The sequence below is a fragment of the Nelumbo lutea genome, chromosome 6 (genome assembly GCF_056320005.1).
Source record: "Nelumbo lutea isolate HS-2025 chromosome 6, American lotus-T2T, whole genome shotgun sequence".
NCBI lineage: Eukaryota > Viridiplantae > Streptophyta > Magnoliopsida > Proteales > Nelumbonaceae > Nelumbo > Nelumbo lutea.
Genome location: NC_142689.1, coordinates 66,119,642 through 66,146,671, shown reverse-complemented (window position 1 = coordinate 66,146,671; position 27,030 = coordinate 66,119,642). Strand labels below are relative to the sequence as shown.

Genomic DNA, 27,030 nt, shown 5'->3' with positions numbered 1-27,030 from the left:
CCCGATCATTACCTTTGTCCAACAAAGGGGCTGATCCTGTCACTATGATCACCCACTCAGATGAATTCTCAGACTGTCCCAACATACCCAGGTTTTCACCCCCACTAAGGATCTCACTGATTAGCATATCAAAGACAGCCCAATCCGACACCTAGTGCAGTATCATAATCGAGTTTAGGGGTCAGGTGTAACTTTCCAGTTTTGCCCATCAATCTCCAAGGTCTAGGGCAATACTGGAAATCTGGTCCAGTTCGAAGATTCAATTAATCCTACATTGCATGTGCCTTGGGTCTCACCCTGGCAGCTGAGACAGGCCACCCCAACATTTGGCAGCACACCAGTGTTAGCCTTGGTAGGATAAGTCTTCCCAGACTTATCCAACGGTTGTGAACATTCTAAATTAACACAAGTCTCATAAGTGTCCAGTTTAAGGGTATCACACAGAAACACACCACATGAACATGAATCAAATATGTACTTTATTCATTTATAGTAAATTCATAATGTACATCATTATGATTGGAGCTAAGGGCATACAACTGTTTAACATTTACCCTAAATTCAAACCATTACCTATTTATTCTAATTAAAACGAGCCTCAGTTACCCCATCTAAACTTTTACTAGATGCCTATCTGATTGTTAAGTTAGATGATAAAATATATTAAATTATCAAAATATCCACATGAACTCTATTTTTTTTCTTGTAATTTTTTCTTAAACCTTAATTGACCCCAAAATACCTCAAACTAAAATAATAAGAATCATTTTAATGACATAGTAAAATAAATTTCTTTAAATTCTTGTTTTATTTCACTCTCATGAATGTCTCTTCATCTTAAAATATAAACTTATCCACTACTTTTCCAATATACCAAGAAAAAACTAAATATAATCTTAAAATTATATTTATTAAAAATAAACCTCTACGATTTGATCTGAATATTAAATTCAATAAAAATCTGCAGTGATCTATTAGAGCATTTGAGAGGATTTCAATATTATATATAGAAATTAATCGAAACATAAATCATTCAAATTAAACAGCTTAATGAAAATTTTTTTCGAAGGTAACCCATGAAATCTAAGCCGGAGATATTTGTTACAAAGTAAAAGATCAGGCGGTAATTGTCACTAGCCCCTTAGTACTTGGGGCTCTTTGTAAACCACCTAATTCCCGCTGCCAAAACTCTGGCTGTCCATGATCGACAGCCTTGACTGTCAACAAGCCGCTCTCCGTGCGACACGTAGTTAGCCCAAGAACCGAAGGAATGAAGTTTGAAATTCTCTCACAAGACGACAAGAAGGTGGAGAGAGAACGCGCGTGGAGGGAGACGTTTTTCTTTTTCCCTCGTCATCCATGATTCACCAGCCACAGCCAGGCTTAGAAACGAGAAAAATAAAATCGAATAAAAAACGAAAACAGAAGTCTGAAGGTGGCGGAGGGAGGGAGAAACTACGATTTCAACTTCGTAGCGGACTAGAAAAGTTGGCGTCAGCCCTTCTCCAACTCCCTACTTCGCCAGGTGCGATCGAGTCCATTCTTCTATATTCAAGGTCATATCTTTTCCTCATTTTCTTTTCACTTCTCTACTTTTTTTCTTCTCTAGTTTCTTTCAGACGAATCTCCTCCTCTAAGCCATGGCTTCTACTTCTAGACCTGCCTGTAAATCTTCTCCTCTTTTGTTTTTGTTTATCTTCGCATTCGGTTTGCAGACTTGCCATGGCTCCGGGACCTTCGGCTTCGATATTCACCACAGGTTCTCGGACCCCGTCAAGGGAGTTCTCCCCGTCGACGACTTGCCAGAGAAGGGAAGTCTTGATTACTACTCTGCTTTGGTCCATCAAGACCGTTTTATTAGAGGCCGCGGACTTGCTAGCAACGACAATAATCAGTCTCTCACTTTCATCAATGGGAACACTACCATTCGTCAGAATGCCTTGGGATTGTATGCCTTCTCAGATTCCCTTACTCGTTTAGTTTCATTCCGTACACATTTGCCTTGGTCCTTATTTTTTTTCTCTTTTTTATTTTATGGATTCATCGAGTAGCAGTCCGATTGAACCATTTTTATTAGCTGAATTAATTAGTTTAATTGTTTTTACAATCCAAGGTCACTTGGTCGATTAAGAAAATTTGTGTTGATCGTATGTTATGTGCTTTTAAATCCAGTTTGCATTATGTCAATGTTTCACTGGGGACGCCAAGTTTGTCATATCTGGTGGCACTGGACACCGGAAGTGACCTGTTCTGGGTGCCATGTAATTGTGTCAACTGCCTTAAAACATTGAGGAGGTCGTCTGGAGCTGTACGTTATTCTATTTTCCCTGTTAATTACTTGCCTGTGTGTGTTATTTCTTTTATTGATTATTAGCTTGTTACTTGTGTTGAATCGATATCTATATTTTTCCTTAGAAAGTCATGTGCCTTTGTTCAATATATGTGTTATAGATCAGTGGTTTTCTAAGGAAAGATGAAACATTTACAAATTTGGATGAATCTGAACCATTCTTTGCACTTGAATTTGTTTCTTCACTTCCACAAGCTTGAATTGTTTTTAGTTTCTCCGTGAGGTTTATTTCATTAAAGGACGCGTTGTGCATATGCTCAAATGAATCAGAGCTTACCTTGGTACAAGTACCCAACAAACTCTGATTTCACAAAATTTGACTTGTGCCCAACTTATGCTTATTTGATGCTGCTTTTGTTTAGATTCAGGCATTCAGTTCTGAGGTTTAGTTCTTCCCAAAAGGCTAAAAACCATTATCTGCACTATCACTGGTGTTAATTGCCATGGCAGGATGCTTTTATTTTCATGAGGTCCAATATTACTAGATTTAGGGAAAGTAAGTCATTAATTAAGCAAAATTGTGGGCAGGATTCACCTAGCCAACCCTAGGGGTGCTCAAGAAAAACCAAAAAACTGAACTGACTGAAAAATCTGGTTAGCCGAACTGACTGGTATATATATTTATTAATATGATATATATATATAAATATATACTACATTTTTAATTATTCATTTGTGATATATTAAATAGATTATATTTGTAGTATTTATAATATAATATACATATTTATATATTATATATTATTTTTATATTTATAGTACTTATATTATATATTTTTATAATATATATTGAAAATATAAAAACCAAAGAACCGAACCAGTCAAAAAATGAACCTTATATATATAAATATAGATATATACTACATTTTTAATTATTCATTTGTGATATATTAAATAGATTATATTTGTAGTATTTATAATATAATATACATATTTATATATTTATAGTACTTATATTATATATTTTTATAATATATATTGAAAATATAAAAACCCAAGAACCGAACTAGTCAAAAAATGAACCGATCAACTGGTTAATCGGTTGGTTTTGGTTTGATTTTGGTTCAAGGTTTTTAAAAAACCTTTGGGTACTAGTTTGGTTTCAAAAAATAGCTCACGGTTTGGGTAACCAAATCGTCAGCACCCTTAGCCAACTCCCAAATCGTTGGTAGAAGCAGAAATATATATAGATAGATAGATAGATAGATAGATAGATATATGTATGTATGTATATGGGGTTAAGGCTGAGTTGATTTGATTTGATTTAAGTCATTAAGCACTAGATTGAAACACATCTTTAAGGGTTTGAGAACATGCTGTACATGGTGGTTATTCTCCATGTATACCCTGAGATAGCCATGAAATCATATTCTAATGCTGAATCACTGATGCATAATTCTGGAGACATAACCATGGGAGTAAACAGTGATGACTTCTAAAGGCTTCATCTGTAAGTCTTAACAATGAAATTGATGCTAAAGACCTAAGTGCCTTAAGAAAGTAGTAATTTTAGCTCAAAATATTACTTATAAAAAAAAAAAGTGTTAGCTCAAAATTTTGATTCTATTCATGGTCTTGAAGTTGTGCCAAATTGTTTAAATTTTAGTTTGCATAAGATGCTACCTTATAACTGTTTTACCCTTTTCTTTTTTCACATCATATCTCAAGTGTTTTGTTAAATTGCGTCAAAGAAACTGTTAGTGTCCAATATGTAGGGGTATTTCTGTCTTTATACTTGTGTTTATGTGCTGATGTGTAAGATTATGTTAGATTTAGTGTCCCTTACTTAAGTAGGGGCACATGTGTCTTTTCCACAATATAAGTAATATAAATCAATTCTGGCCGAATGGGAGAATGATCTTTTTCTCTCATTCAAACCAGTTCTTTCTCTCCCTTTCTTCTCTTCTCTTCTTCTTCTCTCTCTCTCTCTCTCTCTCTCTCTCTCTCTCTCTCTCTCTCTCTTCCTTCTTCTTGACTATTATCAGCTTAATAGGATTCAAGGGCAGGTCGAATCCTAATATGGTATCAGAGCCAAACTGAGCAAATTAGACCTGCCCAGAATTCTATTCTCTGCGCACCTAGTCTAGGGTTTTCTCTCGGTTTCTTTGCCATCTGTTGGAGATAAGGGAAAGGGCTGAAAAGGAGTGGTCACTCTCTTCCCTTGGAGGTTTCTATGCCTCTAGTTGTGCTATTTGTGGTTTCTAAGAAGCCCTCCTCTAATCGATGAAGAGAAGAGGGCTGATTTGTGTAGTGCAGTGGATGTCTTGTGTGGTCTGATTTTCGGGTGATTAGGTAAGAGATTTCTATGCAATTTCATGTTGTGAATCAAATCATAAGTATGCTTCAGATTGTATGGTGGGATTTCAGATTGTAGTGTGCTAGGGTTTATGCTTTCTTTCAGTATGATTCGAAAGGGGAGTGGTCCTTAAACAGTGTGGTGAGTGTTCAGGTAGTCCTGGGGTAGGGTTTGTGGTGTAAAGAGTGCAATTTTCAGCAGTACTAAGTGCTGAAACCAGTGTGTTCAGTGTGTGATGTGGTCTAGTGTGCAGTGTGCCGAATTTAGCAATATCAAAATTCAGTTATGGGAGACAACAATGATAGCAAGACTAATGTGATGGTCCCTATTGACTGCCTGAATGTTCAAATGACCTCCATTAAACTGAATGGAGAAAATTATGTACCCTGGGCTAAATCTGTAGAAGTTTTTCTTAAGGCAAAGAAGAAGGTGAAACACATAAGGGAAGAAAAACCCTCTACCGATTCTCATGAGTATGATGACTAGGAATAAGAAGATGCACAGATTATCACATGGTTTTGGAACAATATGGAACCCAAGATTAGTGTAAACTTCATGTTTCTTGACACTGCCAAAGAAGTGTGGGATCATGCTAAAAAGTTGTATTCGGGTCAAGACAATACAACTAGATTATATCAGCTGTATCAGGAATATTTTAATCTACAACAGGGTAATCAGAGTCTTGACGAGTACCATGCTAATATGAGAAACATCCATAATGAGTTGAATGCTTATCACCCCCTCACTTCTGATGTCAAAATTCAGCAACAACAGAGAATAACTTGATGTAACTCGATTTTTGGTGGGATTGGAGTTTGAGTATGAACCAGTGTGGACCCAGATACTAGGAGGGTTAGCTCTCCCTTCCTTAGAAGAAGTGTTTGCTCGACTTAGGAGGATTTCCATTGGATCTACCAAGAACACTAGTGTTTCTGATAGATCACCCTTTGTAGTATCGAGGGGTTATGGTGTTAGAGGTGGAGCTCGAGGAGCTCAATCTGGCCGTAGTGATAGCAGTGGACCAGTATATGGCCGGAATAGTGGTGGTGGACCTACCTATAACCGTGGTGGTGGTTGTACTAGAGTAGAGATTCAGGGGGAGCCCATGGCCGAGGACGTAGTTCGGGTCCGAGGGGGTGTACACACTGTGGTATGGATGGACATATCATTAATTACTGCTATGACTTGCATGGTCCACCTTCAACTTGGACCAATCATGCCATGACTAGTGACAGTAGCTTCAGACAGGAGAGTCATTCAGTTGATCAGGTGCTTCCTACATCCACAGATGTTCCCGAGAAGGAGATGATGAGTATGAGAAGTTTGTTCAGGCCACATCTCAGCAGAACACGACCACTCTCACACACTCAAGTATGGTTTGTCTGGCATCCACACCCAATCCCTAGATTATTGACTCTGGAGCCTCCGATCACATGACTAGAACTCCATGTATGTTTTCTTCCCTCTCTCATTGCTCAACATAGCAATCCGTCACCCTTGCTAATGGCTCCACATCCTCCATTTGTGGTGTTGGCAATGTTAACATGACCTCCTTACCTTTATCCTCAGTTTTGTATGTCCCTAAGTTTCCGTTTAACCTTATGTCAGTTAGTAAGTTAACAAAGTCTCTTAATTGCTCTATTACTTTTTACCCTTCTTCATGTGTTTTTCAGGATCTCAAGATGGGGATGAAGTTGGTGGAGGGCATGAAGCCGGTGGATTGTATTATCTTGACGGTGGTGGAAGAACGTCAACAACTCTCCAGTCATTTCTCTCTCCTCTCCAGTGGCACTGTCGATTTGGTCATCCTTCACTGAAAGTTTTGAAGTCTTTGGTTCCTTCGTTGAGTCATTTTTCTGTTTTGGATTATGAGTCGTGTCAGTTGGGGAAACATCATCGTGTTCCTTTTAGTCCTAGGGTTGAAAACCGTATGTCGAGTCCTTTTTCTTTGGTTTATTCAGATGTTTGGGGTCCTTATAAAATAATGTCATACAATGGATATAGATATTTTGTCATTTTTGTCGATGATTATTCAAGGATGACGTGGCTCTATTTAATGAAAGAAAGGAGTGAATTGTTTATCATTTTCCAAAAATTTTTTGTTGAGATTTACAACCAATTTGGTGTTCACATTAAAATTTTTCGTTCCGATAATGGCCGTGAATATTTTTCTTCATCATTTCAAGAATACTTGGACCAACATGGCATTATCCATCAGACTTCATGTATCTACACCCCACAACAAAATGGAGTGGCTGAGAGAAAGAATCGTCATCTTTTGGAAACAGCTTGATCTCTCATGCATCACATGAATGTTCCCAAACCCTTTTGGAGTGATGCGTTGCTTACTTCTTGCTTCTTGATTAACCGGATGCCCACGTCTATCTTTGATGGTCATTCTCCATTCACCACTTTGTTCCCTACCTTGTCTCCATTTCCTCTTTCTCCTTGGGTTTTTGGGTGTGTCTACTTTGTCTATAATCTGGGGCTAGGAAGGAACAAGTTAGATGTACGATCCATTAAGTGCATCTTCCTTGGCTATTCCCGGACTCAGAAAGGGTATAAATGTTATCATCCTAGCTCTCGGCATTCCTTTGTGTGTGCTGATGTTACCTTCTTTGAGTCTACTCCGTTTTTCTTGGGGTCCAGTGGTGTTTCTTCCTCCTCATCACCTCCTCCCCTTCCTCTTCCAGTTGTGGATTCCATTCCTCTTGTTCCAACTGTAACCAAGTCCTTGCCTCTGGTGCCACCACCTATTGAACGACCACCTATCCATCAAGTGTATACACATCACCCACATGTACCGGCTCCTCCTCCATCTCCGTCATCGTCAATAGATCTGATAGTTGTCACCACACCAGCCCCACCCCCAGTATCTGACCTTGATCTTCCCATTGTTGTGCGGAAAGGTAAACACAGTTGTACCCTTCACCCTATTTCTGATTATGTTTCTCTCACTCACCTTTTTGCTTCCCATCGCCAGTTTATCTCCTTGTTGTCCTCTATTGTTGTCCCTAAGGATGTCTAGGAAGCCCTTGCCTCTCCAGGATAGCGCCGTGCAATGGAAGAAGAACTCTCAACTTTAACTCAGAACCATACATGGGACCTTACTCCTCTTCCTCCTAGTAAGCAGGTTGTCGATTGTAAGTGGGTTTATACTATTAAGTACTTACTTGATGGTGGTGTAGAGCAGTTGAAAGCTAGACTGGTTGCCAAAGGGTACTCCCAAACCTATGGTATTGACTATACAAAGACCTTCTCCCCAGTTGCAAAGATTGGTTCAATTCGTGTTGTAATCTCTCTTGTTGTTATGTTTGATTGACCCATCTATCAGTTTGATATCAAGAATGCTTTCTTGCATGGTGATCTGCTCGAGGAGGTCTATATGGAGCAACCACCAGGGTTTGTTGCTCAGGGGGAGGACAGTAAGGTGTGCAGACTAAAGAAGGCCATTTATGGGCTTAAACAGTCTCCTCAAGCATGGTTTGGTAGGTTCAGTGAGGTGGTTAAGAAGTTTGGTATGAAACAGTGCCAAGTTGACCATTCAGTCTTTAGTCATGACTCAGGCAGGAAAGATCCTATTGGTGGTGTATATAGATGATATTGTTTTCTACCAAAAATGATAAAATGAGCATTGATAGGTTGAAGGCTTTTCTGTAGGAACATTTTCAGACAAAGGACCTTGGTAAATTGAAATATTTCTTGGGGATAGAAGTAACAAGGTCTAAGCATGGTATTAACTTGTGTCAGATGAAATATGTCATTGATTTGTTGGAAGAAACAAGTTTGTTAGGTGCTAAACCAGCTGAAACACCTATGGAAACAAACACTAAGTTGAGCAGCGATATAGGTGAAGTGTTTGAAAATCCTGGTAGATATTGGCGGCTTGTAGGTAAACTGAACTACCTAACCATTACTCGGCCAGATATTTCATTTGCGGTTAGTGTGGTAAGTCAGTTCATGTAGAATCCTCTGGTTCCACACTGGGATGCGGTTCTAAGGATTGTGAGGTATTTAAAGGGGGCTCCTAGTCGTGGTTTGATATACAAAAGTGGTGGAAAACTTGAAATAGAAGGATATACTGATGCTGATTGGGCCGGTTCTATGTCTGGTAGGAGATCTACCACAGGCTATTGCACTTTTCTTGGGGGTAATCTGGTGACATGGAAAAATAAGAAGCAGACAGTTGTGGCAAGAAGCAGTGCAGAGGCAGAATATAGAGCTATGGCACATACTACTTGTGAATTAGTGTGACTGAAGAACTTTCTACAGGAGATGGGATACACTGTTGACACTCTAATGAAGCTCTACTGTGACAATTGGACTGCAATTCATATTTCTTCTAATTCGGTGTTTCATGAGAGAACCAAGCACATAGAGGTTGATTGTCACTTTGTAAGAGAGAAGGTGATAAGTGGAGTGATAGATACTGCATATGTTAACACAGGGAACCAGTGGGCAGACTTGTTTACTAAAGGCTTGAGTTAGGGAAGAGTGGACTTCATATGTAACAAGCTGGGATTATATGATATATATTCTCCAGTTTGAGGGGGAGTGCTAGTGTCGAATATGTAGGGGTATTTCTGTCTTTATACTTATGTTTATGTGCTGATGTGTAAGATTATGTTAGATTTAGTGTCCCTTACTTAAGTAGGGGCACATGTGTCTTTTCCACAATATAAGTAATATAAATCAAATCTGGCCGAATGGGAGAGTGATCTTTTTCTCTCATTCGAACCAGTTCTTTCTCTCCCTTTTTTCTCTTCTCTTCTTCTCTCTCTCTCTCTCTCTCTCTCTTTCTCTTCCTTGACTATTATCAGCTTAATAGGATTCAAGGGCAGGCCGAATCCTAATAGAAACCTTATAAAATTTATCTTTCTTATGTTTTTACTCTTTATAATTTACAATTCTGTAATCATATAATTGTTTATCCTAATCAACTTGTACTATGACAGGTGGTAAATCTCAACATTTACGGTCCAAATATTTCAACAACTAGCAAAATTGTTTCCTGCAACAGCAGTTTGTGTGAAAGTCAAAATGTACTGGAACACCAAATGTTTGCCCTTATAGTGTTTCGTATCTTTCTAATGGTACTTCATCTGCTGGATACTTGGTGGAGGATATTTTGCACTTGACGACAAACAATATTCGTCCAGAATTTGTTGATGCACCAATCACATTTGGGTATGTATATATTAATGTTGACCTTTCTTACTGTACCAAGAAGTTCTAATCAGAATTGAAGATCTCTTATTCACTGAGCTTTTTCCCTTGTTTACATACTGCACTTAACTGGTTTTAGACATCTAACATCCCTTTTCTTCACTTCTTTCCATTATTACCGGGCCATGTTGGTATCTTTCTTACTAATGTGTCTGATCCAATATTGTCACTTGGATGATGCAGTTGTGGTAAAGTTCAGACTGGTTCTTTTCTGGTTGGTGCTGCCCCCAATGGTTTGTTTGGGCTTGGTATGGATAAATTATCGGTTCCAAGCATTTTATCAAGTGCAGGCTTCACTGCAAATTCTTTCTCCATGTGTTTTGGAACAGATGGTATTGGAAGAATCATTTTTGGAGACAAAGGTAGCACAGACCATGAAGAAACTCCATTTGAAATTAACCAGTTACAGTGAGTGGTCTTTTACTTGATTTGTATTTGTGTACTTCAGTTTAATGTTAACATCCACCAATAGCACAATAACTTTCTGACTTGTTCTCTTGGAAATTGTGGCCAGCCCAACATATAATATCACAATGACTCAGATAATTGTTGAAAATGATGCCATCGAAATCAATTTTAGTGCAATTTTTGACTCGGGAACTTCATTCACATACTTAACTGATCCAGTTTACACGCATCTTGCTGAGAGTGTAAGTATTCCAGATGATGGCTTTCGCTATTATTCCTGCAGCCACTTTTCTAATTACTACATCTGCAACATTTTGCTCTTTTCACAGTTCAACGCCCAGGCCCAAGACAAACGAAATCAACCTGATCTCCAAATACCATTTGAATACTGCTACAGTATTAGGTAATTCATCTAAGTTCTTTTTATCTGAATACCTAACTGGTTTCCATATTGAACAGTCCAAGTTTTGACTCTTTATCTGAACATGTAGTTTGAATGTGACAAGCATCATCGTACCTAATGTAACTCTAGCCATGAAAGGTGGAAGTCAGTTTCCTGTTCTTGATACCATAGTTGTAGTCTCTTCCAAGGTAAGGCATGGTTTTCTATTGCAATACTACAATAACTTGCAGCAATCTTATAAAAAATATATAATTTTATTCTCATGATGTGCAGGATGCACTGTATTATTGTTTGGGTGTTGTAAAGAGCCCGGATGTGAACATCATTGGTCGTAAGTATTTCTTTACAAATACCGTTTATGAATTTTGTATGGACTAAAGAGAGATAAAATATTGCTTGGGGATGGAAACCAGGTGGTTGTTTTCAAATATCAAGTTCAGTCACGTAAGGGTTTTGCAATGCTGTGGAAGATCAGTTGGCTATATTAAACCAGGAATTCACTAAGTGTTTCAGGCAAAAGTCTAGGCAAATTGATTATCTTTTTTGTCCTGGGCGGCAACTAAATAAGGGAAACTTTGTGGGCATCATTATTGGAATCTACTGAAAACCTGTATCCCACATATTGTATTGTCGTGTGTGTCATCTAAAACCAATGCAATGGTGAAAAGCTCCCTATGGTGTGAAGTGCCTTATTAATTCCCTTATAGTACAAAGGTGATATACACAGACATAAATTGCATTGTTGTACTTTTTTTATACAAATGGGAGAAATTACGAGCAACAAGGGAGAACACTTCCATAAAATTCAAGAAAAACTATGAACCTAAAATTCTAGGGGGCCTCCTGAGAGAAAACAGCTTCATGATCTAAATCGTTGTTGGCAAGCCAGACACTTGCACAAGCAAAATTTGCAAATATGTATCGGAAGCTTTTAGATCCAGTCAACATTGACATAGGTCAAATTTTGAAATTCTTGATTATCTAAAGTTGCCCAAGTCACTGGTCAATCACCTTGACAACTAGGCAATCACCTGCATGGCTATTTTGACAAAATCGTTGCTTTGTCTGGTTGTGGCTTCATCCAATTGAGGCATTAGCTAGGCAGCTAGTTTATATCATTGTTTGTAAGTCTGTGGCATATAGATCTTTGGCTTTCAAAGCTCCACCAGTGCACTGTACCATGTGGAAACTATACATTTTTTCTAATTGCTTATCACATCCATCCATTTTATTGCCCTAATTGAATTTTTATCAAGCCTCTTGTCTCTGTTCCTTCTGTAAATAATATACATTTTTTACTGAATTATCAATCAGTAGTATGCATCTCTGCTCCACATTATTAATTGTTGGTGTAGTAGGCTCAATGTTTGAGCTTTTGCATACTGACAAACACATTAATATATATTGTGTGCATATATATGCATTGGAAATAGTTCATAGCCTTATGCTGCAATATTGATCTTCATGCAGAAAACTTCATGACTGGGTACCATTTAGTATTTGACCGTGAGAAGCTGGTATTGGGTTGGAAGCAATCCAATTGTAAGTGTTGTTCTGTGATTGCACATATTGATTTCTCTTTAACCATTATGGAAATTTTACCATTCTAACAAGGAACTATTATTTTTGTCCCCCAGGTTACGACATCGAGGTTTCCAACACTTCGATAGTAAATACTCGAAACTCTACCGTAGTGCCTCCTGCTGTTGCCGTTGAACCGGGTAACCATAGTCCTGAAGCCACGACACAGACTGGGAATGGTTCAAATATGTCAGGAACATTACCTCCCATTCAGGGCTGGTCATTACTTTTGAGTTCCTTCAGTTGCATTTTCTTGGTTATTCCATTTTTAGGCAAGCTTTGATCATTCTCTCCTTTGACTATATACAGCCTATTACATCAAATTTTTTAGACCAGCCAGTTTATCATGTCTATTTATAGACCTCCTACCCCCAGTTGTCCTCCGACAGCTACATTTTACACTAGAATGGAGGCATTCCTGGTTTCCTTCCCTTTGGCCAGGTGGTAAGTTTAATCATTTTCCTTTCTAAGCATGCCATCACATTACTTTTGAACTATTGATTGTAAATATTTATAATAAGTTAATAACCAGGTGCTGATAGTATTTATAGAAGAGAGCTGTTATAAATATCTTTTGTAAGTCTTTGCTTTGAATAAGCTTTTTTATTTTCTCTTTCACTAATCACTCTAAGTCTAAATGATGTTGAGCCCCGCATCTTTTTGCAAAGCCCCAAAGTAACTTATAAAAGAATTTGGTTGGTCGGGTTAGAGATCTAGGCCATGTTTAGGAGTGCTTATGTTAAAAACAAGTGCTTATTTGAATAAGCACTTATTTTCAAGTACTTTTATAAAAAAATAAGCACGTGTTTTATATTGGGTGTTTGGGGGCCTTTTTCTCCAATAAGCACTTAAATAAGCAATTGTGCTCTTTTGTCCTTAATTTTCTTTCAAATTTTCAAAACATCCAATCCAAAGTGAATGAATGAAAGTACCCTGATAGAAGTGTTTTTATAAAAGTATTTTTATAAAAGTGCTTTTGTAAGAAGTGTTTTTGTGTAAAAGTACTTTTATAAAAGTGCTTTCATAAAATACTTTTATAAAAGTGTTTTTGTAAAAGTACTTTCGTAAAAGAGCTTTTGTAAGTTTTTTCGTAAAAGTTGTAAAAGTGCGTTCATAAAAGTACTTTTGTAAAAGTAATATTATAAAAGTTCTTTTATAAAAGTACTTCTATAAAAGTGCTTTCATAAAAGTACTTTCATAGTACTATCAAAGAAGTGCTTTTATAAAAGTATTTCTGTAAAAATGTTTTCATAAAAGTACTTTTATAGAAGTGCCTTTGTAAAAATTCTTTATTTTTGTAAAAGTAATTTTAACAAAATTGCTTTTATAAAAGTGCCTTTGTAAAATTGTTTTTGTTAAAGGGTTACAATTGGTATTCTAAAAATCCACTAGGGACAATTATGGGAGAAAATTTTTGAATAAGTGCTAATTGTATGAGCACTTAAAAAAATATAGAAGTTTGGGCTTAAAAAATAGGTTCTTATTTTTAAAATAAGCACTTATTTTAGGCTTATTTCCCAAACACTAATAAGTGCTTAATGGTGTGGTCCCTACCTAAATAAGCACTTAATTTTGAGAACTCCCAAACATGGCCCTAGTAGAAAAATATCAATTTGATTTCAGATGTAGGAGTGCATGTATTTTGGCCTTTCTGTAAAATATAACCAATATGTGAAAGGCCCCATTCTTTTGTCGGTATCTCATTGGGTAAATTGGTTAACCAGTTAATTTGACCAACTTCCCCATATTCTTACACCACTATAATGGGTCCCATGATAAGCCAATTTTCTGGAGACTATTGATTACCATCAGTACCTAAGTTGTTTATCCATCTGCTGAAAATATTAATCTCATCTCACTTTCAAGGTTTAAAATATCGATACAGTCTGATACATTGATAAGGGTGTATTGGCTCTTGCTCATCTTTTATTATTATTATTATTTTTTTTCTTTTATGAACCTGCTTCAAAGGGGTCGGTCTAAGGCCCTTTTATCCCCTGAATCATGTTGAACATCGCTGTAGGGATGTATTGAGAGGTTTTCAATATGATACGCATCAACTAATACAGTTCCATGCATATCAAAATTTTGAACCTTGCTCGCTTTACTTTATTCAGGTAAGTGACCATGCATAAGAATACTGTCACAAACGTTATTCAATGTCTCATCGTTGATTCCAGCTGAGATATAGCCTAAAGTTCAAAGTACTTGTATATTTCATCTATCGGTAACCTCAGAAACGTATTGATGCTTTGAAATTTGCACCTTGGATATGGGGCCATTTGGTCTATTATGGATGATATTAAGGAGTTTCATTGGCAGGGAAATATGATTTCTCATTTTTTGGCTGGTAAGAATCGTTTGGTCAAGGGAGAATCGACTGATGCCCTCTTGTTGGGGTTAGTTTGTCAGTTGTCTTCTCTCTAGTACGTGGAATAGGGTTGTTAATTAGACCGTATTTGTTCCAATCTTATCCGATCCAATATGAGTACAATATACAATCCGATGAATATTTTGAACTATATAGGATAAATTCCATTCAACGTCTAGATCATCTAAAAATTTGTTCCAACCCAAACCTCATTCATTGACATTTGTATTCTTATCCGACTTAGATATAGGTTCAATCCGACCCATTTCAATATAAATTCACTACAGATGGATCAGACCAGCGGGCATGAATGATCATTGACCTTCCAACGAAAATCCTAGGTTACGTGGGTTTGATCCTTCACTTTCATATTCGAAGTGGTGCTGACTCTGCTGAGTGAACGTCTCAGCTATTGGGTTATCAGTTTGTTATTAGTACATCCAGACTCTACACTCTAGTAAGATCTGCTGCACTTTTTTGTCTTATAATCTGTATAAAACAGGTGTTTAGGAATTAGGATAATGATTTTTTTGTCATTCACTGGTTTCACTGATTGCATAGTGCAAAAGTGCAGCTGTGCAGGAAGAAAAGCACAATAGATTTTGAATGAATCCAGATTTTGTTCTCACAAATTTCGTTCTCGCACTGTCCTCGCAATTCTTTCAACCGCGCATTAGGAACACCTTCCGATGAATGAAAATATACAAGCATGGAGATGCTTTCAATGCACAACTAAAGGTGCTGTGAGGATACTGTGAGGATGAAATCTGATCTCATCCTGAATATGGGCGTTATGAAAGTTTTTTTGAATTAGACAGGAACAAATCTGATCTCAATCCTAAGTGCCCATTTGGGAGGGCTTTTGGGACATGACTTTTGATGTTTAAAGTTGGACTCGCATGAAAGCATGAGTTATTGATGATGGGTAATTTGGTCCTTCAAATCACCTCGCGACATGTGGCCTTCAAGTAATACCTTAGCACTGAGTAAGTAAACTAACTCGACAAGTTAGTCTAGAGGACCTTGCCTAGGCCAACCTCTACCTCGATCGGGCCGAATTGACAAGCTCCCTAGCTCGTGGCGACTTGTCTTAGAGACCGGCTAAACTGTAGGAATCTGTCGCAACCTGCAAGGAGAGCCCGCTAACTTAGACCAATAATGCGTTACTAGCCCGAAATATCCAGGACGTTAATACCTCGACCATTAGATTGACCTACCGCATTGCACGCCTTAGAGTTGTTCAGGCAGTTCGTAACCTCTATGCAGATCTTGTAATCGGCATCTTAATATGCCCAACTAAGCAAAAATGGTTCCACGAGAAGAGAAGACCCATTGTAAGAGGGCTCTAACCACTAATACCTATATAAGACACTCATTTCTACCTGAGAAGGTACTCGCGATTACATACTCTTAAGCTCTCTCATTCTCTCAAAGAACTCTCAAACACTCTCTGACTTAAGCATTAGAGTGCCCACCCCGAGGTAAAGACAACCCAGACACTCTAACATTCTCTCTTGAAGAAACACATAAGCTCGACCACTTCTAACTTGGCCCAGCATAGCTCGGCCCTGGCAAGAAATCTTCCGAATCAGCATCCGAGTCACCTAACATGAGGGAGCAGGCAGATCGCACAATATCAATAACTAAGTATTTGTCTTAATTTTAGAAAACCTTAAGAACTAATGGAATCATCTAGCAACCAGCCCGCCAACAATAACCAAATCCCTACTATGACCATTGGACAAATAGATGTCCTTCTACACCTGACCGCCGTACCAAATAATGTGAATGTACCTCCTACTGCAGTCAAGCCCACAATGGCTCCTGCGGCAGTTGATGCGTGCTAGTTCTACGATCTTGTGCAATGCGTACGGGGAATGAGCAACTAGCTCAAGTTTTGCGAAAGCAAGTTTACCTTCATGGCGGGGGGGGGGCAACAGCAACAATAGCAACAACAACACCAACCTCGCCACCAGCAGAACTACCGGGTGCCACTCCAACAGGTACCTTAGTAGAATGCCAGACTGAATCAGATTGGTAACCCCAACCCGGGTCCACAGTCAAGTCCAGGTCTCCAACAAAGCACTTGAGACTTTTAATAGCCAACCTCAGGTTGACAACATAGTCCCCAACCACAATCAAAACCTACTATCGGTGGAAAGTCGAGATACGGCTCCCATCGGGATAGAGGCCGACAGCTTGTCTGAGGGGTCCAAGAGAAGGCACAGGAGACATGCACACCGCACCACAAATAAAAATCACTTCACTCTAGCAGGGAGTGTGATGCAGAAAAAGGGCGGATAGAAAGGCAATGAGCCAAGTAGGCGCTTTATCCGAGCAGCCACTCACAACTCAAGAATCTCCATTGCCACCAGAGATCCTCTAGGCCCCGAGGCCAACAAACTTCAGAGCACCTGCCCTTGAGACCTACAAGGGTGCGACCAATCCAATTGAGCACGCTGATAACTTTCAAGCCCTAATGATGCTTCATGGGGCTAATGATGCAAGCATGTGCATCACCTTTCGAACCACCCTTAAAGAAGAAGTTTGGCTCTAGTACTCAAGGCTGGCCCCTGGCTCCATAAAAAATTGGAGCCAATTCTTCCGCCTATTCATCAACCAGTTCGCAACAAGTAAGAGACATTCAAAGTCTGCGCTAGTCGTACAACTCACCATGGCCAAAAATGACGTGCGTCATTCTGACCTTTGCTGGGAGATCAAGTTGAGCCCTCTGACGACTATGGAGAAATTCCTCATAGTGGTAGACAAGTTCATCAAGGCATAAGAATCCCTAGGGTCGTAGTTCGAACTATTCAGGAAAAGGAAGTGAGTTGAAGAAGAAGCAGGTAGCAACAAATCAAAGAACAGGAGTAAGTCTCCAAAAAGAAGCATATCACCATGAAGCAGGCGAAGCAGCTCGCCTAGAAGAAAAAGTAAGTCACCCCAATGGGGCTTAAATCGGTGATCTGGAACCCCACCTCTATACAATAAAACCTTCACTCCCCTAAATACAAAAAGGGGAGAAATACTACGTAAAGTGGCCGCCCAAGATGAAGGGCGACCTAGCCACCTGAAACCCCGACAAGTACTGCCACTTCCATTATGACATGGGTCACAATATAGAGAACTGCTTGAACCTAAAAAATGAGATAGAAGACTTAATTTGTCAAGGGTACCTTAAGAAGTTTGTAAAAGATGAAGGTCGACTTGCAAAGCAAGGCAGTGAGGCACCCCAAACAAGTAGGGAGCAAGAAGCAGCTCCCAGGAACCAGCAATAGGAGCGACCTGTCCGGGAGATCATTAACATGATCACGGGGGGTCAATTGTAGTTGGGTGCACCACCTTGGCTGGAAAAGATTCAGTTAGGGAACTTGAGCATGAAGATGATAATCCACTAAAGCTCCAACGAAAAGAAGAAGTAATCAACGACTTCAAGGTAAAAAGAATTTTGGTCAACTTCGGCAATTCAACCATCATCATATTTTTAAAAGCCTTTGAGTGCATGGAGCTCGGAAAAAAGGATATACAGCCCACCAACATACCCCTCGCATGCTTTAGCGGAGAAGTAGTTCGGCCCGTTGGTAGGGTGAGGGTACCAGTTGAGGAGGGCTCACCTCCTAACATAGTTCGGTTTGATCACGACTTCCTAGTGGTCGCCACTCCCTCCCCGTACAATGCCATACTAGGTTGACCCATACTGCATTCCCTTTGGGCGGACATCTCAACATATCACCTGGCTATAAAGTTGCCTACTGATGGAGGCACCGGAGTCATGTGAGGTGACAAACTGGAATCTCGCAAGTGCTATGTAGCCGTCCAGAAGGCAAAAGGCAAGATTGCCATCGACATCGACCTGGAGCCACTTCCAGAAAACACAGATGAGCGAGTTCAATCGACTAAAGAAACCATCTTGGTATCGGCCTCAAAAGTTGTGCAAAAAAACAATTCAAATAGGAGCTCGGCTAACAGAACCAGTGTGCTCCAGCTTGGTAAGTTTTTTACTTAATAATTTAGATGTTTTCACCTGGTTGACTATAGAAATGCCTGGCATAGACCCTAAACTAATAACTCACAAGTTAAACATTGACACTACAATCAGACTAATCCAGTAGAGGAAATGGAAACTTGCTCGGAGAGATGGAAAATAGTAGATGAAGTAGGGAAGCTGCTCACCATGGACTTCGTGAGAGAAATCCAGTATCCGAGCTGGATCGCGAATCCAGTGTTAGTGAAAAAGGCCAATGGAAAATGGCACATGTGCATCGACTACACTGATCTGAACCGAGCCTACCCTAAAGACAGCTTCCCTCTCCTCCGGATAGACTACCTGGTAGATGCGACCTTAGGGTTTAAGCTGTTGAGTTTTATGGCTGCATACTTTGACTACAACTAGATCTCGATAGACCCAATAGACGAAGAGGAAACCACCTTCGTAACCAAGATGGGCTTGTGTTGCTATAAAGCCATGCCCTTCTGATTAAAACAAAGTTTAGTGCTATGTTGATGACACGGTTGTCAAGACTCAATTCTCAAATGGTTTAATCATCGACCTGGACCTCATTTTCAATGTTTTGAGAAGGTACAACCTAAAACTTAACCTGAACTAGTGTGTCTTTGGTGTGACATCGAAGCCAACCTAGAAAAAATCCAGGTAATACTAGATATGCGACCACCTAGCTCGGTTAAGGAAGTCCAAAAATTAACCGGTAGAATAGCCGCCCTAAGTCGATTTATGTCTAAGTCAGCTAGGAAGTTCCTACCCTTTTTCAAAGCAATAAAAAAAGAATCAAGACTTTGAGTGGACCGAAGAGTGTTAGCTCGCCTTTGACGAGTTAAAAAGATACCTTAGTTCACCTCCCTTATTGACCAGACCTGAGACTAGGGATGAGCTTAAGCTCTACCACTCTGCGAGTGATGATGTAGTCAGATTAGTCCTAATAAGAGAAGTAGGAAAAGTTTAGTGACATGTATATTATGTAAGTAAAGTCTTGCATGCCACTAAGACAAGGTACCTGGACATACAAAAATTAACCTTCGCCTTAGTGTTAGCAGCCCAAAAGCTAAGACCTTACTTCCAAGCCCACACTATTGTAGTTCTGACTGACCGACCTCTAAGGCAGATCCTGCAAAACCTTGAGGTCTCGGGGAGACTCACGTAGCGGGCAATTGAGTTCAGTGAATATGACATCCGTTACAAGCCGCGACCAGTGATAAAGGCACAGGTCCTGGCCGATTTCATCATCAAGTGCACCTTTAGCTCGTCGACCCCTAAAGTTGTCAAGTTGGCATCCACATCGGAGGCTTCGACCAGCATAGCACCTGCCATAGCTCGGGAGATACCGACCTGGGATGAGGAGATACTCCATGTGGATGGCTCGTCCAACCAGAGCAGAAGTAGGGCAGGGTTAATACTCTATGGACCTAACGAAGTGAAGCTAGAATACACACTTAGGTTTTTATTCCAAACTTCAAACAATGAAGCCAAGTATGAGGCACTTATAGCCGGGCTAGCACTGGTAAAGGAAGTCGGGGCCAAAGAAGACTTACCTCGCCCCTCCATAGAGAAGGTAATGGAGGAGGCCGCCCAAGTAATGATAGCAGAGCCTAGTTAGATAGATCCACTTGTCGACTATCTACGTCAGGGTACATTGCCAAAGGAGCGTAATGTAGCTCGAAGAATAGAACGACAAGCAACTCGCTACGTGATTGTGGATGAGCAGCTATACGAAAGGTCTTTCATGTTACCTTACCTGTGGTGTCTACATTGAAGTGAAGCATATGGGGTACTGCATGAAATTAATGAAGGGCTCTGCAGAGGACCCTTGGGGGGCAGAGCCCTCACCCAAAAAGCTTTGCGGCAATGGTACTACTTGCCCACAATGAAAGTAGATGCCATCGAGTTGGTACAGAAATGCGATAAGTGCCAATGACATGCCAACATCCTACACCAACCAGCGACCGACCTAAAATACATGATCAATTCATGAACGTTCGCACAATGGGGAATCGACATACTAGGCCCCTTCCCACCAACAACTAGACAGAGGAAATTTTTAGTGGTAGTAGTCAACAACTTCACAAAATGGGTAGAGGCCGAGGCACTTGTCACCATAAAAACTCGAAATGTGTAGAACTTTTTCTGGAGAAATATCATATGCAGATTTGGGTTGCCAAGAGTATTGATCTTGAACAATAATAAGTTGTCCGAGGACATCAAGTTTCAAAACTGGTGCGCATAAATGGGTATAAGGCAAAACTTCACCTCGGTCGCCCATCCCCATGCTAATGGTCAAGCCGAAGTAACTAATAGGGCAATCCTTCGTGGCCTTAAAACTCAGCTTTCCCGAGCTAAAGGTATGTGGGTGGACAAACTACCCACTGTGTTATGGGCTTACCGAACAACCGTCAAAACAGCAACAGATGAAACAATCTCTGAAGGGATGAGAGATTCATCGTATGGATGCCCAAATCTTGCAGAATAAGGTAGGCAAATTTCAAAAAAAAAAAATTCTCTCCCTTTCAACTGGGAATCGAATTCCCTATTCAAAAAATCATATTTTCAATGATCAATCTTGAACCATAAACTGAATCAGATATGAACCAAAAGAAGTAGGAGAGAAGTATACCTAATACGGAGAACTAATATCTCCCAACGAAGGTGTTCATGCCCAAGGAAGGATCCAAAGACTGCTCCCACTGAATATGGCGTTTTGCAGGATGGAGCAGAATCAGTAGTGTTCTTCTCCAAGAACATATTCCTTCGCAAGAAACAGTAGGATGGCACGTGAGCACAACTTCCTATCAATCCTTTCACAAAGAATTAATATCAAGATCAAATCTTGCCTTTTTTCCCACAAATGGAGATCGAACTGGCAAGGTAGGCGGCAAGAAAGAATTCTGCATGGTTGTTTTTTTCTTCCTTCTGTGATTTTAGCACTAAATAGGATGTGAATAATAATTCTTCTAAAGGCTGTCGCCCCTTCTTTCTCTTGTAACCCTAAAGGATCAGTTCCTAATCCAATTAGGACTTGTTGATCCAAATCTGATTTGGATCAGACATACCTTTAGGTGATAAGGATATACCATTATCTTATCTGTAGATCAGATTAGCCTTCTCCAAATCTTATTAGGAGGTTTCTAGATCTGAATCACATTTAGATCTAGACTCTCTGAGTGGGTAGGGTTAAGACCCTATCCTATATGCTAATCCATCTCAGAATTCACCCCATATTTAACTAATTAAATAGCCCAGTTCGAAATGGGCTTTAGGCCCATTAAGGTTAAGTGCTCAATTAGGCTTCCTATCTATTGCCCAGTTGGGCTTCCTCGTATGGCATGGGACCCAAACATTGATCTACACATCAGCCACATGCATTCGGCCCAACCTTTGTTATAAGGCCTGACCGAATACACCGTTATGGCGCGCCCCCTGAAACCTATCAAATGGGATCTATGGGCCCAGCCCTTACCCTAAGTGGTCCCTGGGCCAAGCCACCTTGTAACACCCAGGGACTATGGATAGATGCAAGATTAGCCCATCAGGCATTACCCTCAATGGTCTTACACTCAGCCTCTCAGCCCATAATGATCAAGCGTTGCCCGACAAGAGAGAACCTCACCCTCGGCTGCAAGGAACAGTGTTGCACTCTCTGCTTATATGGATTCTGGGAATTAAAACCTTTTGCAAACATTTAGAAACCATAATATATACTTTTATATCTCATATAAAATACATTTTCCAAAACCAATCTCAACGATTGAAATCGGCTGCCGGTAATCTTGGTTTTCGTCAGTGAGAGTGCATCCCCAATCATTACCTTTGTCCAACAAAGGGACTGATCCTATCACTATGATCACCCACTCAGATGAATTCTCAGACTGTCCCAACATACCCATGTTTTGACCCCCACTAAGGATCTCACTAATTAATACATCAAAGACAGCCCAATCCGACACCTAGTGCAATATCATAATCGAGTCTAGGGGTCGGGTGTAATTTTCCAGTTTTGCCCATTAATCTCCAAGGTCCAGGGCAATACTGGAAATTTGATCCCATTCAAAGATTCAATTAATCCTACATTGTATGTGTATAGGGTCTCACCTTGGAAGCTGAGACAGTCCACCCCAACCGACTTGGTGGCACAACAGTGTCAGTCTTATCAGGATTGTTCTCCCCAGACCGACCCACTGGCTGTGAACATTCTAAACTAACACGAGTCTCATTAAGTGTCCAGTTTAAGGGTATTACACAGAAACATACCAAGGGAACATGAATCAAATATGTACTCTTATTCATTTATAATAAACTCATAATGTACATAATTCTGATTGAAGCTAAGGGCATACAAAACTGTCCAACATCTTTAACCTAACATATGGAATCGAGGTTGTGATACCAACAGAAATGGAAGTGTCGACCTTGCGATTTTAGACGTTCAGTGAAGAAATGAAGATGACCTATGGACCAACCTCGACTTGGTGGAAGAAGTTAAAGACCTGGTCTACCTTCTGACTGCAACATAACAACAACAGGTGGCTCGGTACTATAACACCCGAGTCAAGAAATGCCAATTCAGAGTTGGTGAGTTGGTACTCAGAAAAGTTGTGGTACCTGAGCTCAGTGTGGGAAAGCTAGGCCTGAACTGGGAAATCCCTTATAAAGCCACCAAGGTAATAGTTGGAAATGCACACGAGCTTGAAACACTGGAGGGGAAGGTGGTACCCTGGGCATGGAACATAGACGACCTAAGAAAGTATTACCTTTGAGAAGAAGTGTTCTGAGCTGAATCCGTGAACTTGTAAAATTTCACCAAGGCATTCAGGCCAACCTACCAACAGCTCGTACATAAGAGCACAGAAGATAAGTTTGAGCAACAACAACTATGAACGTTTTTACACTAAGGCATTCAGCCAACCTAGTGATAATTCAACCGATCTAAACAACGGAAATAGGAAAGAATTCTATCCAAAGGGAAAGCACCAGATACAAAAGGCCAACCTAGCGGCAATTCAACCATACATGTGTGCAAAAAAAAAAACTTAGCATTTCTGAGTTTGAAGATGAAAGGTACACAGGCCCAAAGAAACAACTTACAGGAACACGCAGGCTCTCGGAATCACTAGAGAATCAAAGTCACCAGACAGGTCGACCTACTAATTGTCATCGCCCCACAGCTCGTCGCCTACACCACCACCCTCCTCGTCCCCCTCCTCACCATCTTCCTCCTCATCCTCCTCAAGACTCAAGGGCTTCCCATCAACTTAATTAGTAAGTTCGTTAGGCACGCCACTCACAGAAAAGGACCCAAAGTTGAAGTTAGAGTGTTGCGTTTTTAGATAACGACGGCAAAGCTTAAAACCCTTCTTCATTGAAGGGACAACATCCTTCACCTTTCTCTTTTCATACTTAGGGGACTCCAAGAAACGGCCGACAACTACCTCCTCAACTCAGCGGATGTCTTCAGTGTATTTTGTCCGCCTCTCCTCCAGCTGGCACGTGTGGGCAGCAATAGTGTCTTGAGCCTCGTTCAACTTGCATTGCATTTTGTTACTCAACTCACAAAAGCGCTGGTGATCATCCTCCGAACTAAGCTAGACCTTCTGCATCTCGGCCTGCAATGCAATGATGTTCGCTTGCATCTCACCTTTCTTCTTCTGTCTTGGATGAACATGGTCCAATAAAACCTATCCGATGGTGCTCGCTTGCCAAAAGAAGAAAAGCATGATCAAAATAGACGCTCCATAAACAAGAAAGACAGAAACCTTACAAGGAGATGAACCTGAGCGATGTATTGAGTCAACCAAGCTCAGACGTTGATTGGGTCTAGGCCGCGGTAAAAATGTACATCTTCATGAAGCAGCATACCCCTGGCCATCAAAATAGCTACACAAGGATCAGACATGTGGTCAAGTACAAAGACATTCATGTTGGGAACGAAGCGAGGAATATCCAAGACACGAGGGTCGGCCTCCTACCCCTCTTGGCTGTCCTGAGGTTGGAAGGCAATAGGACCTATAGAGTATTGGTCAGTACTCATTGGTTCACTGCCTCCCTCAAGGTCGACGACAGGTGGGGCAAAAGATGGCGACCTCACCTCAACACTGGCCGAGGTCCCCTCCATCGATGAGCGGCGATCCGCCCTTCACTTCTTCTTGGAAGCCTTCCTCTACTTGGTAGCCGCCAACATTGAAGCCATTCTCACTATATTTGAAAAGAGGAAAATAGAGTCAGTCGAACTAAAAAACTAGCAGAAATCGAATGAAAGTGCAAATGACTTGATGGCCGACCTACCTACGTGACTCAGGCCGGCCTGCATAAGCATGGGTTTGTCCCTTTGGCGAACAAATTCTTGAACCACTGCATGCAGCTCTTCATCAGAACTCTCACCAAAGCACCAGCTAGACGGTGCTCACGCCCCTGCCACTGTCCTTAGAAAGGAAGAAAAACCTACTCTTCCACTCCTTAACTTTATTAGGAAATTTGGTCAACACCTTGTAACCACTTTGGAAAGTGAGGTAGAAGCAGAAAGGAGCACTAGAGGCTTTCTTCATATTACACAAGGTAGAGAAGATGTCTAGGTTCAGTGGAAATTTATGATGATGGAACAAACTAATCAGCCCCACCAAGGTCCGAATTGCGTTGGGACGAGCTGACCTAGAGAGACATCGTAGTACCTCAACACCAAAAGAATGAAAGGGTGTAGAGGGAATTAAAGACCAGCGACCAGTGCCTCCTCATAAATGTAGACAGCATCCCAGCCATGGTCCCAAGGATACTGATCAGTGCGCAATTCGATGCAGTTGTATTCACTATGGATCTAACAAATGTGGTATAATTCAACTATTCGCTCCCCAGAGAGCTTAGTTGGGCCAAAAACAACTATTTCCCGCTCGACCTCTTCCCTTCTCCCTACTAAGGACCCAACACAGAACTCACCGACAAAGTCCTCCCTTGAGGAACTCGCCTCACTATCCGACCTTTGGTTAGACGACCTACTCTCAGAAGGGCAGTGAGACATCGAAAAAGGTAAATTACTCACCAAAAAAAGTAAAGGAGACTAGCAATGACAACTAGCAAAACCTCGACAGAGCGAACAAGGAACAGGACTTGGACAGCGACCTCCTCCAACTAAACACCACCCCAGAAAGCTCCAAGAACAGTGCAAGTGGGAACCCCATAATTATATCCACTGGACAAAGGAGTGAGCGGTGAAGATGCACCAACAACGGATTAATGGCTGGCGACGCGCACTAGCAACTTTGAATTCAAACTTGTGTGCTTGTGGAGCGTGCCCAAATTTGAAATTGAAATCGACGGGCCCTTTGAGCGCACCTACTTTCAAATTTGAAATTGGCATTCCCATTGTGCACGCCTCTTTTGGAATTTGAAATTTGAAAAAACCGCCATGATCCCGCCCAACCTCAACTAGACCAAGAAAGCAAGCCAGGCAACCTACGAACCAGCCGAACCAATTACCTTATTAAGACCTACCACCTTTGCTGAGCTGACGTAGGCTCAGGAGTGGGGGAAATTGATGAGGGGTAATTTGGTCCTCCAAATCTCCTCACGACACGTGGCCTTCAAGTAACACCTCAGCATTGAATAAGCAAACTATATCGGAAAGTTAGCCTGGAGCACCTCACCTAGGCCAACCTCCACCTCGGTCGGGCTGAAACTGGTAGGCTCTCTAGCTTGTGGTGACCAGTCTTAGAGACCTGTCGAGCTATAGGAATCCATAGCAACCTGCGAGGAGAGCCCACTGACTTAAATTGATAATGTATTACTAGCCCAAAATCTTTGGAACATTAATATCTCGACCATTAGACCGACCTACCACATCGCACATCTCAGAGTTATTCAGGCAGTTCATAATCTCTACACAGATCTTGTAATCGACATATTAATACTCCCAACTAAGCAGAAATAATTATGCGAGAAGAGGAGACCCATTGTAAGAGGGCTCTGACCAGTAATACCTATATAAGACGCTCATTTCTACTTGAGAAAGTACACACGATTACATACTCTAAAGCTCTCTCATTCTCTCAAAGAACTCTCAAACACTCTCTGGCTTAAGCATCGAAGTGCCTACCCCGGGTAAAGACAACCTGGGCACTCTAACATTCTCTGTTGCAGAAACACATCAGCTCAACCACTTCCAACTCGCTCCTAATGAGGAATCTTCTGAGTCAATGTCTGAGTCACCTAACATAAGGGAGCAACTAGATTGCACAATATCAGTTATGTTTAGCAAAAATCCAGAAAGTCACCATGAACTTCTCAAACCCCAAAACCATGGTTGTATTATAAAGTTATTCTGAGTAACTTCTCTAGAGCACAGGAGTTCAACTGAACTTCCCCCAAATGTAGAAGATGTCACAAACAAGGCCTAAAC

At 40.6% G+C, this 27,030-nt stretch overlaps 1 pseudogene across 1 annotated transcript; it reads left to right on the top strand.

Annotated features, from left to right (window-relative positions):
- The first annotated feature begins 1,562 nt into the window (after positions 1–1,562).
- On the top strand, positions 1,563–12,832 carry LOC148849332 (aspartyl protease family protein 1-like; annotated as a pseudogene). Its single transcript, XR_016100396.1, has 10 exons — positions 1,563–1,948; positions 2,173–2,308; positions 9,602–9,833; positions 10,056–10,280; positions 10,387–10,522; positions 10,610–10,683; positions 10,772–10,871; positions 10,957–11,014; positions 12,154–12,225; positions 12,321–12,832. The product of XR_016100396.1 is annotated as an aspartyl protease family protein 1-like (transcript).
- The last annotated feature ends 14,198 nt before the right edge of the window (positions 12,833–27,030 follow it).